The sequence below is a fragment of the Lissotriton helveticus genome, chromosome 2_1, assembly GCF_964261635.1.
Source record: "Lissotriton helveticus chromosome 2_1, aLisHel1.1, whole genome shotgun sequence".
Lineage (NCBI taxonomy): Eukaryota > Metazoa > Chordata > Amphibia > Caudata > Salamandridae > Lissotriton > Lissotriton helveticus.
In genome coordinates, this window is record NC_136059.1 from 192,732,203 (window position 1) to 192,751,369 (window position 19,167).

Sequence of the window (19,167 nt, forward strand, 5' to 3'; positions counted from 1 at the left end):
TGAACCTCGATCAGATTGACTAGGGCCCCCTGAGCAACGCCGGGGAGTCGGTCTTCTGTACGCCACATTTACTGCGCCCGCCACCGGGCGGGTATTCAGCGCTGGGCTCTTCCCTCTTCATACGCCGGTACTGTGGGAATCTGGTTAGTTTCTTTTCCTCCGCTTTGTAATATGCATAAATACAGCGGGTCACCATGTCTGATCTGAGGTCGTAGTTGGAAAAAAAGCTGAAGTGTCAGGGGGGATGGCCAGGCCCCTAACGGAGCAGGGTCAGCGCGCACCCTCTCTCCACGGATCGGTTCTGGAGGGTGTTTGCCCTCCCCAGGGCCCGCAAGGTGCGTTCGATGTGTCGTTGATCAATGTGTCTTGCAATTCACACTAATTCTCCGTGGAACTCCACGATGTGGCGCAACGCCAACTCTGCCCATCCCTAGTTTATACACAGTTTGGCAATTCCTATACCTTTGTTTTTTCTCTCCCATCTTCTCTTGTGTCACTCTTTTTTGGGATGACTGGTTTATGTGTCATTGGCGGGCCATCTAATCAGTCTTTCTCCATCTAGCTGCCATGATTACATCAATAACTTCCTGTGCTGCTCCAGAGCTCTGGAAGGTTTCCATATACTTCCTGTGTTCATAACCAGCATTTCCAATCGAAGCATCAGGGGGGCCTTTATGTGTCAATGGTCTTTGTCAGTAACAATAATAAAAGCACGTTTATATTTTCTCACTTTGTGTGTGACTGCATGTTTAGACATATATGCTATTCTACCTGTGTAAGCATTACTACAGCTGCTTCCTCTGCCTATGTGAGTGGTGAGATTTATTTCAAACATTCTAGAGCTGAAGCCCAGGATCTCTAAGTTGTTCTTCTCTCTCACCTCCCTACTTCCCATTTTCCTTCAGAGATCACATAGATTTGCGTTTATTCTTTTCTCAGTCTACAGATCTCTTTTGGTGAAGATTGGTGGATTTATTTGGGAGCCTGTACTCAAAACCCCTGTAACGACCTTTACGGATCTTGACAGTATTGTACATAAGTCCTACTAGAGTTAACTTTTCCTGCTGTCGAAGCAGCAGGAAAACGCTCCACAGGCCACCAGCGGGAGTGCGACAGTCAAGGCACTGGAGAGAAGAAGCACAAAAGTGGGTGAACAGGTAGCCCCTCATTGCCAGTTGCCCCATTATTACCCAATATAATCCATCCTGACTAATTGGCCGCATCGCAACAAGAAATACTGGTGTTAGTGGACTAATCCATGTCATGATGGTTATATACCAGACAAAAGTGATGTTGATTGACATGGAGAAAGGAGTTGACAATCTACATTTGGACTTCTTGTTCACAGTTATATAAAAGATGGGGGCTTGGTGAGGTCCTACTACGCTGGGTTTGCGTGTTTTCCCAGCGCCAGGTTAGGAACTGGTTTAGTGATCTCCGAATCATGGACTATAGATTTTGGTGCACTCCAGGGGTTCCCACTGTTCCCCCTCCTAGTGGCGATGGTTCATAAGGAGGGCACTGAGTGAGGTGTAGGAGTCGGGACAACTTACATGCTTTCTCCCTCTGCACTGATGAAATCTTATTGCCCTTGAGAGATGTAGGAAAAGCCTTTCTTAAGGTACTCTAAACACTGGGGGTCTGATTTAGATCTTGGCAGACAGGTTACTCTGCCACAACGGTAACGGATATCTCACCCATCGAATTATAAATCCCATTATATCGTATGGGATTTAGATTTTGGCAGACGGGTTATCCATCACCGTTGTGACGAAGTAACCAGTCCGACAAGATCTAAATCGGGCCCTCTATTACTATGTCAGGACTTAAGCTATAAACCTTAAGAAATCTTGTCTGTACTCACTCTGGCGTTACCATTGAAACATTTGGTGAAATTAACAGTGCATTATATGGGAGCGGGCGCAGGCATAAATCATTCCTTCAAGGACTACAGGTACCTACGTTAGACCAGGGATGAGTGTCCCCAAGGTAAAACTGGCTATCAAATTACAGCGAGTACATTGATGATGGTTAATTGGATCTAACAGTACAGAACTAAAGAACCTGACTGAAATTATAGAGGAAATATCGGCACTAAAGTGCTTGATGTCCAAAAGCATTAGACTACAGTCTACCTGAAATTAATAGATACAGCAAGATATTGTTTGAATAGGGCAATGCTAAGGGCCAAAAATAATACAGCATACATGTCATAATCATTACCTTGGGTAAGGCCCATCTTGACAATCTGGAAGGGTAGGCAGATATAAATGTATGGACAAGAGGAGGGAATCACACATTCAAAGAATTAAATAACCCATTTGCACAATGATATACTGAAAATGGCTGGAATATTTCTGGCACCCCAACATGAAACAAAGACTGGACTAGGGATCCTAAATTGTACCCCTACTACGATTGGACTAGGAGGAAATAACAGATAAGAAGTTCTAATAAGTGGTGGGAATGACCTATCTTGTCTCAAGAAGTGTTAGATTCCACTTAATTTAAAATAATACATTGCATCAAAATTTCCTCACACTCTGCCGTCTACACAAAATATACTGCACAGTGTTGCATACATACCTCAGATGTTAAGCTGATGAAGTTGTTCTGTTATATGTTTCAGTAATGCCCCATCATCAAACCCGTCTGCAAGATGTCCCAAATTATACTACAAAACTCACAGGACTAAATGTAGCCAGTAGCCCTGGAGCCTGTCTATAAGGTTTGATGAAAAGCGACCCCAGTTCAGACATGGCTATATGCAAATCAGTCTGACCCTATGCCTCATGGGAACAGTCCAGCCCGAACTGCCAAGCCATGCCTTCCCTGGACCGGAAACAAGCTTCCGAGGACCGGTTTCTGGCATTCCAGCCGTCTTCAGCCCGGTTTGCTTGAATCCAATGGCAAAGTGAGCAAGGGACTCACGTCTGGACATACCCTGCCACACTTATGGCGGCCAAAAGCGGTACAAAAGGGGGTGGTGATGGACGGAGCATCTAAATCAATCAAACACTCACACCCAGTCAAAAGATCTGGGTTTAATCCATCACCGTTCTTTAGCCCACTCTGCCACCCCAGTTCAGACATGGCTATATGCAAATCAGTCTGACCCTGTGCCTCATGGGAACAGTCCAGCCCGAACTGCCAAGCCATGCCTTCCCTTGACCGGAAACAAGCTTCCGAGGTCCGGTTTCTGGCATTCCAGCCGTCTTCAGCCCGGTTTGCTTGAATCCAGTGGCAAAGTGAGCAAGGGACTCACATCTGGGCATACCCTGCCACACTTATGGCGGCCAAAAGCGGTACAAAAGGGGGTGGTGATGGACGGAGCATCTGAATGAATCAAACACCTACACCCAGTCAAAAGATCTGGGTTTAATCCATCACCGTTCTATAGACCACTCTGCCACCCCAGTTCAGACATGGCTATATGCAAATCAGTCTGACCCTGTGCCTCATGGGAACAGTCCAGCCCGAAATGCCAAGCCATGCCTTCCCTGGACCGGAAACAAGCGTCAGAGGACCGGTTTCTGGCATTCCAGCCGTCTTCAGCCCGGTTTGCTTTAATCCAGTGGCAAAGAGAGCAAGGGACTCACGTCTGAGCATACCCTGCCACACTTATGGCGGCCAAAAGCAGTACAAAAGGGGGTGGTGATGGACAGAGCATCTGAATCAATCAAACACTTACACCCAGTCAAAAGATCTGGGTTTAATCCATCACCGTTCTTTAGCCCACTCTGCCACCCCAGTTCAGACATGGCTATATGCAAATCAGTCTGACCCTGTGCCTCATGGGAACAGTCCAGCCCGAACTGCCAAGCCATGCCTTCCCTGGACCGGAAACAAGCTTCAGAGGACCGGTTTCTGGCATTCCAGCCGTCTTCAGCCCGGTTTGCTTGAATCCAGTGGCAAAGTGAGCAAGGGACTCACGTCTGAGCATACCCTGCCACACTTATGGCGGCCAAAAGCAGTACAAAAGGGGGTGGTGATGGACGGAGCATCTGAATCAATCAAACACTCACACCCAGTCAAAAGATCTGGGTTTAATCCATCACCGTTCTTTAGCCCACTCTGCCACCCCAGTTCAGACATGGCTATATGCAAATCAGTCTGACCCTGTGCCTCATGGAACAGTCCAGCCCGAACTGCCAAGCCATGCCTTCCCTGGACCGGAAACAAGCGTCAGAGGACTGGTTTCTGGCATTCCAGCCGTCTTCAGCCCGGTTTGCTTGAATCCAGTGGCAAAGTGAGCAAGGGACTCACATCTGAGCATACCCTGCCACACTTATGGCGACCAAAAGCGGTACAAAAGGGGGTGGTGATGGACGCAGCATCTGAATCAATCAAACACTCACACCCAGTCAAAAGATCTGGGTTTAATCCATCACCGTTCTTTAGCCCACTCTGCCACCCCAGTTCAGACATGGCTATATGCAAATCAGTCTGAACCTGTGCCTCATGGGAACAGTCCACCCCGGACTGCCAAACCATGCCTTCCCTGGACCGGAAACAAGCTTCCGAGGACCGGTTTCTGGCATTCCAGCCGTCTTTAGCCCGGTTTGCTTGAATCCAGTGGCAAAGTGAGCAAGGGACTCACGTCTGGGCATACCCTGCCACACTTATGGCGGCCAAAAGCGGTACAAAAGGGGTGGTGATCGACGGAGCATCTGAACCAATCAAACACTCACACCCAGTCAAAAGATCTGGGTTTAATCCATCACCGTTCTTTAGCCCACTCTGCCACCCCAGTTCAGACATGGCTATATGCAAATCAGTCTGAACCTGTGCCTCATGGGAACAGTCCAGCCCGAACTGCCCAACCATGCCTTCCCTGGACCGGAAACAAGCTTCCGAGGACCGGTTTCTGGCATTCCAGCCGTCTTCAGCCCGGTTTGCTTGAATCCTGTGGCAAAGTGAGCAAGGGACTCACGTCTGGGCATACCCTGCCACACTTATGGCGGCCAAAAGCGGTACAAAAGGGGGTGGTGATGGACGGAGCATCTGAATCAATCAAACACTCACACCCAGTCAAAAGATCTGGGTTTAATCCATCACCGTTCTTTAGCCCACTCTGCCACCCCAGTTCAGACATGGCTATATGCAAATCAGTCTGACCCTATGCCTCATGGGAACAGTCCAGCCCGAACTGCCAAGCCATGCCTTCCCTGGACCGGAAACAAGCGTCAGAGGACCGGTTTCTGGCATTCCAGCCGTCTTCAGCCCGGTTTGCTTTAATCCAGTGGCAAAGAGAGCAAGGGACTCACGTCTGAGCATACCCTGCCACACTTATGGCGGCCAAAAGCGGTACAAAAGGGGGTGGTGATGGACAGAGCATCTGAATCAATCAAACACTTACACCCAGTCAAAAGATCTGGGTTTAATCCATCACCGTTCTTTAGCCCACTCTGCCACCCCAGTTCAGACATGGCTATATGCAAATCAGTCTGACCCTGTGCCTCATGGGAACAGTCCAGCCCGAACTGACAAGCCATGCCTTCCCTGGACCGGAAACAAGCTTCAGAGGACCGGTTTCTGGCATTCCAGCCGTCTTCAGCCCGGTTTGCTTGAATCCAGTGGCAAAGTGAGCAAGGGACTCACGTCTGAGCATACCCTGCCACACTTATGGCGGCCAAAAGCAGTACAAAAGGGGGTGGTGATGGACGGAGCATCTGAATCAATCAAACACTCACACCCAGTCAAAAGATCTGGGTTTAATCCATCACCGTTCTTTAGCCCACTCTGCCACCCCAGTTCAGACATGGCTATATGCAAATCAGTCTGACCCTGTGCCTCATGGAACAGTCCAGCCCGAACTGCCAAGCCATGCCTTCCCTGGACCGGAAACAAGCGTCAGAGGACTGGTTTCTGGCATTCCAGCCGTCTTCAGCCCGGTTTGCTTGAATCCAGTGGCAAAGTGAGCAAGGGACTCACATCTGAGCATACCCTGCCACACTTATGGCGGCCAAAAGCGGTACAAAAGGGGGTGGTGATGGACGCAGCATCTGAATCAATCAAACACTCACACCCAGTCAAAAGATCTGGGTTTAATCCATCACCGTTCTTTAGCCCACTCTGCCACCCCAGTTCAGACATGGCTATATGCAAATCAGTCTGAACCTGTGCCTCATGGGAACAGTCCACCCCGGACTGCCAAACCATGCCTTCCCTGGACCGGAAACAAGCTTCCGAGGACCGGTTTCTGGCATTCCAGCCGTCTTTAGCCCGGTTTGCTTGAATCCAGTGGCAAAGTGAGCAAGGGACTCACGTCTGGGCATACCCTGCCACACTTATGGCGGCCAAAAGCGGTACAAAAGGGGGTGGTGATCGACGGAGCATCTGAACCAATCAAACACTCACACCCAGTCAAAAGATCTGGGTTTAATCCATCACCGTTCTTTAGCCCACTCTGCCACCCCAGTTCAGACATGGCTATATGCAAATCAGTCTGAACCTGTGCCTCATGGGAACAGTCCAGCCCGAACTGCCAAACCATGCCTTCCCTGGACCGGAAACAAGCTTCCGAGGACCGGTTTCTGGCATTCCAGCCATCTTCAGCCCGGTTTGCTTGAATCCAGTGGCAAAGTGAGCAAGGGACTCACGTCTGGGCATACCCTGCCACACTTATGGCGGCCAAAAGCGGTACAAAAGGGGGTGGTGATGGACGGAGCATCTGAATCAATCAAACACTCACACCCAGTCAAAAGATCTGGGTTTAATCCATCACCGTTCTTTAGCCCACTCTGCCACCCCAGTTCAGACATGGCTATATGCAAATCAGTCTGACCCTATGCCTCATGGGAACAGTCCAGCCCGAACTGCCAAGCCATGCCTTCCCTGGACCGGAAACAAGCTTCCGAGGACCGGTTTCTGGCATTCCAGCCGTCTTCAGCCCGGTTTGCTTGAATCCAGTGGCAAAGTGAGCAAGGGACTCACGTCTGGACATACCCTGCCACACTTATGGCGGCCAAAAGCGGTACAAAAGGGGGTGGTGATGGACGGAGCATCTAAATCAATCAAACACTCACACCCAGTCAAAAGATCTGGGTTTAATCCATCACCGTTCTTTAGCCCACTCTGCCACCCCAGTTCAGACATGGCTATATGCTAATCAGTCTGACCCTGTGCCTCATGGGAACAGTCCAGCCCGAACTGCCAAGCCATGCCTTCCCTTGACCGGAAACAAGCTTCCGAGGACCGGTTTCTGGCATTCCAGCCGTCTTCAGCCCGGTTTGCTTGAATCCAGTGGCAAAGTGAGCAAGGGACTCACATCTGAGCATACCCTGCCACACTTATGGCGGCCAAAAGCGGTACAAAAGGGGGTGGTGATGGACGGAGCATCTGAATCAATCAAACACCTACACCCAGTCAAAAGATCTGGGTTTAATCCATCACCGTTCTATAGACCACTCTGCCACTCCAGTTCAGACATGGCTATATGCAAATCAGTCTGACCCTGTGCCTCATGGGAACAGTCCAGCCCGAAATGCCAAGCCATGCCTTCCCTGGACCGGAAACAAGCGTCAGAGGACCGGTTTCTGGCATTCCAGCCGTCTCAGCCCGGTTTGCTTGAATCCAGTGGCAAAGTGAGCAAGGGACTCACATCTGGGCATACCCTGCCACACTTATGGCGGCCAAAAGCGGTACAAAAGGGGGTGGTGATGGACGGAGCATCTGAATCAATCAAACACCTACACCCAGTCAAAAGATCTGGGTTTAATCCATCACCGTTCTATAGACCACTCTGCCACCCCAGTTCAGACATGGCTATATGCAAATCAGTCTGACCCTGTGCCTCATGGGGACAGTCCAGCCCAAAATGCCAAGCCATGCCTTCCCTGGACCGGAAACAAGCATCAGAGGACCGGTTTCTGGCATTCCAGCCGTCTTCAGCCCGGTTTGCTTTAATCCAGTGGCAAAGAGAGCAAGGGACTCACGTCTGAGCATACCCTGCCACACTTATGGCGGCCAAAAGCGGTACAAAAGGGGGTGGTGATGGACAGAGCATCTGAATCAATCAAACACTTACACCCAGTCAAAAGATCTGGGTTTAATCCATCACCGTTCTTTAGCCCACTCTGCCACCCCAGTTCAGACATGGCTATATGCAAATCAGTCTGACCCTGTGCCTCATGGGAACAGTCCAGCCCGAACTGCCAAGCCATGCCTTCCCTGGACCGGAAACAAGCTTCAGAGGACCGGTTTCTGGCATTCCAGCCGTCTTCAGCCCGGTTTGCTTGAATCCAGTGGCAAAGTGAGCAAGGGACTCACGTCTGAGCATACCCTGCCACACTTGAAGGACTGGACTTTTAACAGAACCAGCGGTGCCAGGGAACAACACCTATAACCTTCATGGGATACCTGTTTCGGCGCACAAGTGACAGAGACACGGGGCACTTCCTTCGGCGTCAAAGATCAGCGTTTATTTACTGCAGGGAAACAAGAGTCATTAGAAGTACATCGGCATGTAGGTTCTGCGAGTCTGCTTCAAATTGCATATGTGGGTTGCTCTCCTTTATACAAAATGTTGCCATTGCACAACATGTGGACAAAAGGTTACAATCCAGTTCCCACAGTAAACTTCAAAAGGGTCGCTTTCATGTTTTCAGAACCCGGAACATAATTACAGTAACAATGTCGGTTCCCAACTGTAAAAGCACATCTTCCCACCATTAGGCACACCCATTAGAGTTGTAAATGAGCAAGACAGAGAGAAAAAAGTAGCTGCAAGGAAGTCAGACACGTATAGAGAAAAGAGTGTGGGGGTAATATCGGAAGCATGATCATAGGATCAAAGAGCTGGATTCCATCACCTACACGGCTGTCACAATAGACCGGCACGGCCAGATTACCCTCAAGCTGGGCCATCTGCCTTCGCTGTGTCATTCCTCCGGCCATAAAGACGCATGAAAGGGATATGCGTCTTCCGCAAGGCTTGGGAACTAAAAGGTCAGGAGGCGAACAGTTGCCTGCTCGCTGACTACGTGAGGGCAAGAAACAAAATGGATGCCGTATCTAAAATGGAACCCGAGGGTTCAGATGAAGAACACGTAAATTAGGCGAACCCCATCAGGTAGTGTAGCGAAAATGCGTATATTTATCGAACTTGCCATTTACGGTTCGTAGATACCAAACTCGTCCATATTCGGTAATGCCCAGAACGTCGTATTAATTTTTACGGAACCTCAGACGCTCCTTTTGCCCTCATGTAGGCAAGCACTAGTCGGAATCATAATCGATCCCGATATTCATCAGATCATTTAGATGTTGTTGATACATTATTTTATCCATCAATGCTTCTTTGGTGACAGCTCGCCGTCTTATACACGTTGTAGCACAAAGGCCACATAAGGCAGGACCACACTGCACACAAAGACAACACGTGAACAGAAACGTCACAACAACCCCTATAATCATCAGAATCTTCCAACCCCAGGTCGACATCAGGCCCCAAAACCATCCTAGAAGCGTCCAATTTCCTTCGTCCACGTGTATGGACTCTGAGATTTTGTGCAACTTAGAGATGGCTTGATAAACCGTTGGAGCATTATCAGGTATGAATATGCAGCAGCTCGAATGGGACCTTACACACCCCACCTCTATCTGCTAGAACAACATCTAGAACCATACGGTTCTGTAACGTCATCAGTCTATCCGCCTGAAGCTCGGCTGTCAAATTACCAAGGGCACTTGCAGTTATGTTGGCAGTTGATTCTACTACACGAGTTAACTGCCTCAGGTTCCTGCTATTGACCATAGGTCCCCAAAACGGTAGGAAACCCTTAAAGAAGTCTCCTGCTTCTTGACCGGCAGTATCTTCTTTGTTAACAATACCTCTCACAACTCTAGTTCTGTGGTAATCTGAGGCTACAGTGAAAGTTGGAGGCAAAAGATTTGCAATATAGCAGGTACCCGAGAAGTCATGAGGTAACCACGTATAGGCTCGATCATAACATACAAAATAGGTACCCTTGGCAGTTAGGAAGACTGGGGATGAGAGCGTCGGTAAGACATACGTCTCAGTACAAGCACTCTCCCCAAAGTGAGCTCTCGGATTTCGACCGAGACCTTTCAGGCAGAAATGACCAAGGTGAGGTACTATCCATATCGGTGATGAGCTTTTAAGCTGTCTATCACCCACTGATATACTATACTCAGCCTCACTTAGTTCCTTATATGCTCGCACCTCCTCCTCTGGGATAAGCGATGCGTCAAAAATATCTCTATCTAAATCAGCAATAGCTCTCGCCAGAGTCTTGTGGTACGGGCCAGGACCAAAGTTTGCTGAGCGTGGTTCTCGATGGGGGTAGGAATCTAGTGTACTACGGAACATAGTTTGGAATGCTCGAGCTGACCCTTGGGAACTATAAGGCAGCACCAAGTACGGAATACCCTTATCCATGGTATGTGGCATTAACCCACACACCCAACAATTGGTAGTGTTTACCACTAACTGATGCTGATGCAAGAGTTGAATAAAAGAGTTGTTTCTAAATTCCGCGCGTCTGGCTTGTTCGTGTTGAGGCAGAAGATGAAAGGAATGTGGAGAGACAGTTGAAGCGAAATTTAGATTTTGAGATGAAGGAGTAGGTATAGTAGAAAACAGTAATTGAGACCCAAAATATACTCCCCCCACCAGCAACATAGATACAGTCAGGAATAACATGAAAACCTGTAGTAGAAACCATTTTGTACGAAACACCTTATCTAATGCAGATCTTTGCGCCGACATTTTCTCTCTTTTCGACAGCTCAGACAATGATGATTCCATCCTCTAACGACCGTCCGCGACGTTCTTGACGTACTTCGTTCTGAGTAGCGATTATCAATTCCCAGGAGTTCCCAGAAATCGACAAAAGAAACCGACCTAGTGTCGATAGCTGCTAAACAGAAGGAAGTACCCGCACGGCCCTACGGCCAACCTGGATGATAGGTTCTAGCTAAATTGAACATTCAATTTATTATAACATTCTTGGCTGTACGAAAAGGAAAAAGGTACACAATATATAATGTCCACTATGTTCAGGGCAAGTGTAAAACCTAAAAACAAAAATCTTTTTATTAGTGTCTTGTACGTGGACGAAGAAAGTATCGGCTGCTCCCAGGGCGAATCTGATCTTCAAAAAGTGGATTGGATGGCAAATGAGGGCTTGATTGTTCAGATGATTGTTCAGCACTCGAATTCTCCAGGGTTGACGGAAAGGAAATTGCTTGCGGGGAATCAACAAGAGTGTCAGATATAGGCTGAGCTTCGCTGAATGGGACAAAACGTTGTGGAGCGTCGGTTTCAGATGAAGAAAAACCTCTTCTCATCCAAGTGTCCGCCGGCAAAGGAAGCGGGACTTTCTTGGTGTGGGTAGCATGTACCCAGTGCTTCCGTCCCTCCAGCCGAACTGCTGTCCTCGTTGCTAGTTGCACCTGGTAAGGTCCCACGAATCTCGGCTCAAGGTTCCGTTTTCGTCCGAAATTGCGGACAAGGATCCAGTCCCCGGGTTGGAGCCGATGACCAGGACCCTCTGTTTGTGACGGCAGAGCCTCAAAGACCTGTTGATGAATCAAACTCAATTTAGCAGTCAGATCATGAAGATAATCAATCAGCATTGGATATTCAATTCTATCAAACTCTTTAGGCCTTGGGACTCCCCATATATTGGCAGGACGGCCAAACACAATCTCATATGGGCTAAGCCCTACTCGTGAGTGAACAATTGCCCTGGTTGATAGGAGAGCTAGAGGCAAGGCGTCAGGCCACGATAAACCAGTTGTTGCCTGAATTTTAGCCAGTTTTAGTTTTAGGGTGCCATTGTATCCCTCCACCAAGCCCGCTGATTGTGGATGATTGGCACTATGAAATTTTTGGTTAATGCCAAGGCCACGACATACACTCTTCATCACACTTCCCACGAACTCACTTCTGTTGTCCGACCATACAACCCGAGGCATTCCATATCGGGGAAAATACTCCTTGAGCAAAATTTTTGACGTGGATAAGGCAGTATTATCCTTAAGGGGGTAAGCCTCAATCCATCTGGAGAATGCACATACCACAACCAACACGAACTTCAAATTGTTACATCTCTCCATGTGGATGAAGTCCAACTGGATAACTTCGAAAGGGCATGTAGGAGGGGCAAAATGGCCAGGTGGAGTGGGAGTGCCCTTACCAGGATTGTGCATCAAACACACCATACAATTCTTACCCACTCTCTCTGCACATTTAGTAATCCCATCATTCTTCCATACATGAGACAACAACTTGCATATGCCTTTTGTGCTTATGTGTGCTGTACCATGGGCCATTGTAACAACAGCGAGCACATATGCATCCGGTAGCATCCATCTCTGTTTCTCTGACAAATCAACCCAACATCCGTTCTCATCCAGTCTTCCCGTGCTCTCTTTCCATTTAGTCTTTTCCGTCTCAGTGGCTTCATTCTGTATTCCCTTCACACTCTCAATCGTGTCCTCGCACATACTAGTCTCCGTTGGCCATCTCACTGAACTCGTAACATACATTTGATTTGTCAAATCTTTAGCTGTCTCTTTGGCCGTCTCATCCGCAAACGCATTACCACGACCCACATCATCCGTCACTTTCCGATGCGCACTACATTTGATTACGGCCACCTGTTTAGGCAATGTGAGTGCATCTAAGAGGTCATTCACAAGCTGTCCATGCTGAATCTTCGTGCCATGCGACGTAAGGAATCCTCTTTCTTTCCACAATCGCCCAAAACTATGGGCCACACCAAAGGCATACTGGCTATCTGTAAACACATTCACCCGTTTATCTTTAGACAACACACACGCTCTTGTCAAGGCGATCAGCTCAGCAGCCTGTGCCGAATTCTGACTCAATCTTGCGCTTTCTACAACCGTACTCAATGTTACTACAGCATACGCAGTCGTCACATCACCATTCGGTAACTTAAAACAGGAACCATCCACATACAAAGTACCATCGGGATCTATCAATGGAGTATCTTTTAGGTCAATACGACCCTTTGTTTCCTCTTCAGTTCTTAGATAACAGTCGTGTAGTGCTTCACCACTTGACTCCGTGTCGATCGGGAGCAATGTTGCTGGATTCAACACATTACATCGTTTTATCCGTATATGACTGGCCAGTAACGTTAACTCATATCCAGACAATCTTGCGCTCGTCAAGTGTTGAGTTTTCGTTCGGTTCAAAAGAGTATCAACTGCATGCGGAACCATCACCGTAAGCATATTATCCATGACCAGACCTGCGGACTGTCGAATGGACGCCGCAGCTGCCGCTGTTGCTCTTAAACAACTTGGCAAGGCTCTAGCTACTGGGTCTAAAGTCGAAGAGAAATATGCGCATGGACGTTGTTTGCCACCAAAAGGTTGTGTCAGAACACTCAACGCACAGCCATCCCTCTCGTGAACGTATAGTGTAAACGGCTTACTGTAATCAGGAGTACCCAACACAGGAGCCGAGCACAACGCATCACGCAATTCAGAAAAACCTTTCTGACACTCTTCAGACCAAGGCAAAGGAGATGAAACATCCTTGCACGTAAGGGCTATCAATGGTTTTGCCAACAATGAAAAATTTTGAATCCATTGTCTGCAGTAGGACGTAATACCTAAAAAGGCACGTACATCTCTCTGGGTTTTTGGCACAGTCATTCGGGAAATTGCTGCGATTCTCTCTGGGGTCAACCTTCTCCCCTCTTTTGACAATAAGTGACCTAAATAGGTAACTTCTTGACAACAATATTGTAGCTTAGAAGGTGACACTTTGTGATGTAAGTCATGTAGGTAATGTAATAATGATACTGTAGCCGTTTTGCAAATAGCTTCTGTATCAGCTGCCACTAACAAGTCGTCTACGTATTGAATTAAAGCCGCACCCGTCGGTAACACAAAAGCATCAAGCTGACTTTTAAGTGCTTGACTGTAGATTGACGGACTCTCACAGTAGCCCTGTGGAGCGCGTTTTAGCCTAAAACTGCGACCACCTAATGAAAATCCGAATAGGTCTCTGCTTTCCTCAGCAATCGGGATACTAAAGAAGGCATTCTTTAGGTCGATTACCGTGAACCAGGAGGCAGAGGCCGGAATCATTGTTAGCAAGGCCGTGATATCAGGGACCACGGGAAATTGTGGAATCACTATTTTATTTACTTCTCTTAAATCTATTACGAAACGATACACAGGAGGTTTGGATGGATCAGTTTGTTTCAAAATAGGTAATACAGGGCTATTACACACGTTTCCACGAGTTTCTTCAACAACACCTTTCTTAATTAGATCATAGACGATTGCTAACAGCGCTCGCTCACCATCAAGAGAGATACGATATTGAGGTAAACGTGGTAATCGCACGTTTGGTTTCAATTCAATCACATAAGGTGGAATGTCTAACAGACCCACATCATTGGGACCTGTGGCCCATAGAGACGCAGGAAGGGAATTCAATTCCGGTGGGAATTTATCGATCGATAAGTACATAGGAGAAATCACTCTCCGACCTAATGTAAGCTCCACTCCTTCGGGAGAGCAATATAAAGTCGCATATAGTCGTTTCAACAAATCCAGACCCAAAAGATTCTCACCACAGCCAGTAGATAGAATCAGCGGAGCCTTCAGCTCACGAGGGCCAATCGTAAGTGGCAAAGGGCTAGAGACAGGATTGCTAACAGGGGTGCCAGAGAATCCAACGGAAACATTCGTTAAGCCAGACAAAGGTGCGCCAGGGAGTTTCGAATGCATTATGGAACTTTTCGTCGCACCAGTGTCTAACAGAAAAGGCTCAACTACGCCCGATGTAGCCACTGTAACGTAAGGCCCACTCTGATCAACCGGAACTGATACTACTCCCTCTCTTTGTCGATGGCTGTCCTAGTAATGGTCGTTTGCAACAGTCTCATGTTCAACGTAATAATCGTCCACATTATATTGTGCAGATCGAACTGACCCTGCATTTCGCTGGTCAAAACAATTATTCGTATCTGATGGATTTTGGGGTCGATCAATTTGATTTTGGGGGTTACCGCGACCTCTACCACGTGATGCCTGTTGAGGGCCACCACCACGGTTTCCTCGTGTCGAAACACCGTTTAGACGGTCACTGTGAGAAGTTGGCCTGATGTGCAGTGCTCACTATTCTAGTGATCACTATATATCAGTCCAAACAACCCTTATTGATGATTGGTTGTAAGTCAACCTTATAGACCAGCTATCCTAGTAGCATGGATACGAGCAGTCTAAGGCTAAGACTCTAGAGGGCGTGTTAAGCCAGCTGTTTTACCATCACATTACCCCTTGAACACCCAGTGAAAGGACACCACACAAGTGTTATGAAAATAAACAGTGTATTTATTAGAATCACAACAACCCTGTACTCTTTATGAGGACAGGGTGCTAGGCACACAACAAAACTCTTACGAAAATACTTAAGTTAGCACGTTATACACAAATGCCCGAGGGGCACGAAAAACCATATACTTTAAAAGTGGAATGCGAATTACTAGTAGGTAAGTAACAGTTCTAATAGGCTTTGGAATCGCTAGGACTGGACTAGGGAATCGTTAGATTACTACTAGGAGACCCAGGGGACTCGGGTGCAGAGTGTGCACTCTCACGCGGGATGCGGGACAAAGTCTATGGAGGCTAGTAAATGCAAAGTTAGTGTTCACGGGCGAACCCGACCTGGTAGGAAGAAAACGACAGTGGATCCTGACCCTAGGATAGTGAGGCTATGCTGGGACACCGAAGTGCCGAAGTTACCTAGCCCAGGGGCTGCAGCTGCATAGGTCTGAAAAGACGTCGGGGATCTCGTTGCCGGACCAGGAGCCTGGAAGGAAGAAGTTGCTGGCAGGCGACCAGTGAAGAAAAGTTCGATGGATCCAAGCCTGGATCAAGGAAGAAGAAAACCTGAAAGCAGAGGGGACCAAGTTCTTGAATCACTAGCCAGTGATTAAGTGGGCACCAGGATGGCACCGGGCGAAGTCACCGCAGTCAGGTGAGTGGGCGCTGCTGGGCTCTGCAGTCTCTCGGACCAGGAGGCGTTGTCGGCGACCAGGATGGAGGTGCGAGCTGTCCCACGAAGGTTCTTGCTGTCGACGTCGCTGGACCCAGGATTGGGCAACAAGTCTTGGCAAATGCAAGGCCCACGCGGTGGACCTAAAATGGCGTCTTGAGTGGACCAGGAGGGTCCAGGGTACTTCTCCGATGGAGGGAAGCAAGGGCCAGTCTGGAGCAACCAGACTAGCAGCAGAAATGTCGTCGGGCGTCGTCAGGAAGGCCACAAGCCAGCGGGCTAGTAGCCAAACAACGCGGTGAGCAGTAAAAAGCAGAAGGGCCCCACGCAGATCGTGGAGATGCTGGGGGGGCTGCTCTTCGGTGCTGGAGCTGCTCAGGGTGGGGGCTTCTCGGACCCCAAAGCACTCACCAGGAATTCACTCGGCGGGCTTGCTGGAAAGAAGTCGTGCAGTCTTGCAGATGGCCGGTCCCTTGAGGTCTCGTCGCACCCACGGTTCTCAGCTGGGCTGTAGAGGTGGGTAGAGGTCAGAGGTGCCAGGGAAGCCGGTTCTCGTCGAGCTGGGCAGTCGGATTCCGGAGGAAGGACTTGCAGCAGACCGCAGTGTTCTTAGATGGTGCCTGCGGATGCAGGGTGACTACTCCTTAGTCACAAGGGAGAAATCTTAGGAAGAAGTCTTGAGTTCCTTTCGCAGAAAGTAGTTTCAGGATTCAAAGATGATCTGATTTGGAAGGGGCCAGTCTCTACCTTTATCCTGTAAAAGGGGGCTGGCACGCGACTAAGTCCTGCCCTATGGGTGGGACTAGGAGGGGGGTGGTTACACCCACTTCCTTGGCGGGCTTTTCCCCAGCACAGGGTCTGGAGTGACCCTGGAACTGGTTCCAGCCAGCCTATGCACAGTGAGCACCGGGGTGCCACGTGCAGTCACCTTCCTCTAAAGCCCTGCCTACCTACAATACACAAAACCCTGTCTGGGACGGTGCTGGCACCGCCCCTGGCAGGAAACCCTTTGTCCTTATCTCCTGCTCTGGGAGGACTCCCAGCAGCAGGAGGGCAGACTTGTGTCTCGGTGGCAGCATCCATTTTGTGGATGCCAAGGCTCTGTCTGACTTTAACCGGGGTTAGGGGTTACATACATGTCGTGTCCCTCTAGAAGGGTGGAATGCTAACCCCGTCGCCAGAATTGGCGAGGGGTTAGTATTCCAATTCGTATGACACCTTACTCGACATGTTTTGATAAAGCGATACCAGAGTTGGCACATAACCGCGAGGATTATAATGCACTTAAGAGTATATGGTATGCGATATCATGGAAACGGCTAAGGGATGGATCCCGAAAGCCGCAGACAGGCTCAGCTCATGCCAGAGCACTATCTCACACGATTCCAAGCACTCTGCCTTCAGGATTGTTAAGGCCTGCCATAGGAGTGACTGATAGGAGATCTGTGTGTCCATTTTAGGGTTAGATATAGGTATACTATATCTAAAGCAAAGGGTGAGTACACCACCTTGCCCCAGCTGTCGTGCAGCCAGTTGTGTCAGTTTTAGTTAGTCAATCCAGGGGTGGCACAATACATGCTTCAGCCCCTGGGAGACTTCTGGGTGCACCTCGCCCTGGGTACAGGGACTTGGAGAGGGCCCAGTGCCAATTCAGTACCTGAGTACAATTTGGATAGAGAGAACAGCTAGGCTGTGGGTCTGATTAGCAGGCCCACAGCCAGGGAAAGTCGTAAACCAGTGCAGCAAAAAGCAAAAATCTGGGTGATCATAGGATTGCAGACCCTACTCTCCTACATGACCCCCCCCAAACTTTGGGACAATAAACTAACCTTGACCAGGTGAGTCTTCTTGCTCTAAGTGGAAATACCTGGAGAGCCCATCAGCATTGCTGTGATCAGTCCCAGGTCTATGCTCCACTGTAAAATCCATCCCCTGTAGGGAAATGGACCACCTAAGCAGTTTGGGGTTTTCACCTTTCATCTGATTTAGCCACAAGAGGGGCTTATGGTCTGTCTGAATGGTGAAGTGAGTGCCAAACAAGTAGGCCCTCAGCTTCTTCAGGGCCCAGACCACAGCAAAGGCCTCCCTCTCAATAGCTGACCAATTTTTCTCTCTGGGTGTCAACCTCCTACTAATGAAAGCAATAGGCTGATCATTACCATCAAAATTCAGTTGAGACAGAACAGCCCCCACACCCAACTCAGAAGCATCTGTTTGGACAATGAATGGCTTGGAGTAATCTGGACTCTTGAGGATAGGTGCTGTGCACATGGCCTGCTTTAGGTCATTGAATGCTTTCTGACAGCTTGCTGTCCACTGAACTTTCTTTGGCATCTTCTTGCTTGTCAGGTCATTAAGGGGGGTCACTATGGACCCATAATTTCTGACAAACTTCCTATAGTACCCAGTCAGGCCCAAGAAAGCTCGAACCTGAGTCTGGGTGATTGGAGGAGTCCAGTCCTTGATGGCCTGTATCTTACTCTCCAGTGGCTGAACCTGGCCTCCACCTACAAGGTGGCCCAGGTATACAACCTGTGACTGCCCTATCTGGCACTTTGTGGCCTTGATAGTGAGGCCTGCCTTTTGCAGGGCCTCTAACACTTTCCTCAGGTGGACCAGGTGATCCTCCCAGGTGGAGCTAAAGACAGCAATATCGTCAAGATAAGCTGCACAGAAGTCATCCAGCCCAGTGAGGACTTGATTCACCAACCTTTGGAAGGTGGCAGGTGCATTTTTCAGTCCAAAGGGCATTACCACAAATTGATAATGCCCTCCAGGGGTAGAAAATGCTGTCTTAGGTTTGGCTTCCTCAGCTAACCTGATTTGCCAATACCCAGCTGTCAAATCAAATGTGCTTAAGAAGTTGGCAGAAGCCAATCTATCTATAAGCTCATCTGCTCTTGGTATTGGGTGGGCATCAGTCTTAGTGACTGCATTGAGGCCTCTGTAGTCTACGCAAAACCTCATCTCTCTCTTACCACCCTGGGTGTGAGGCTTTGGCACTAGAACTACTGGGCTAGCCCAAGGGCTATCTGAGGGCTCAATGACTCCCAGCTCCAACATTTTCTGCACTTCAGTTTTGATGCAGTCTCTAACATGATCAGGCTGTCTGTAGATTTTACTCTTGACAGGCAGACTGTCTCCAGTGTCAACAT

General features: G+C 48.7%; 1 long non-coding RNA gene and 1 pseudogene across 1 annotated transcript in view; one reads left to right on the forward strand and one right to left on the reverse strand.

The window, feature by feature from the left end:
- LOC144820782 (28S ribosomal RNA) overlaps positions 1 to 212 on the reverse strand; it is a 2,265-nt pseudogene extending 2,053 nt beyond the window's left edge.
- The window catches only part of LOC144819279 (uncharacterized), a 373,378-nt gene that overhangs the window by 24,968 nt on the left and 329,243 nt on the right, over positions 1 to 19,167 (forward strand). The gene's annotated exons all lie outside the window — the stretch shown is intronic.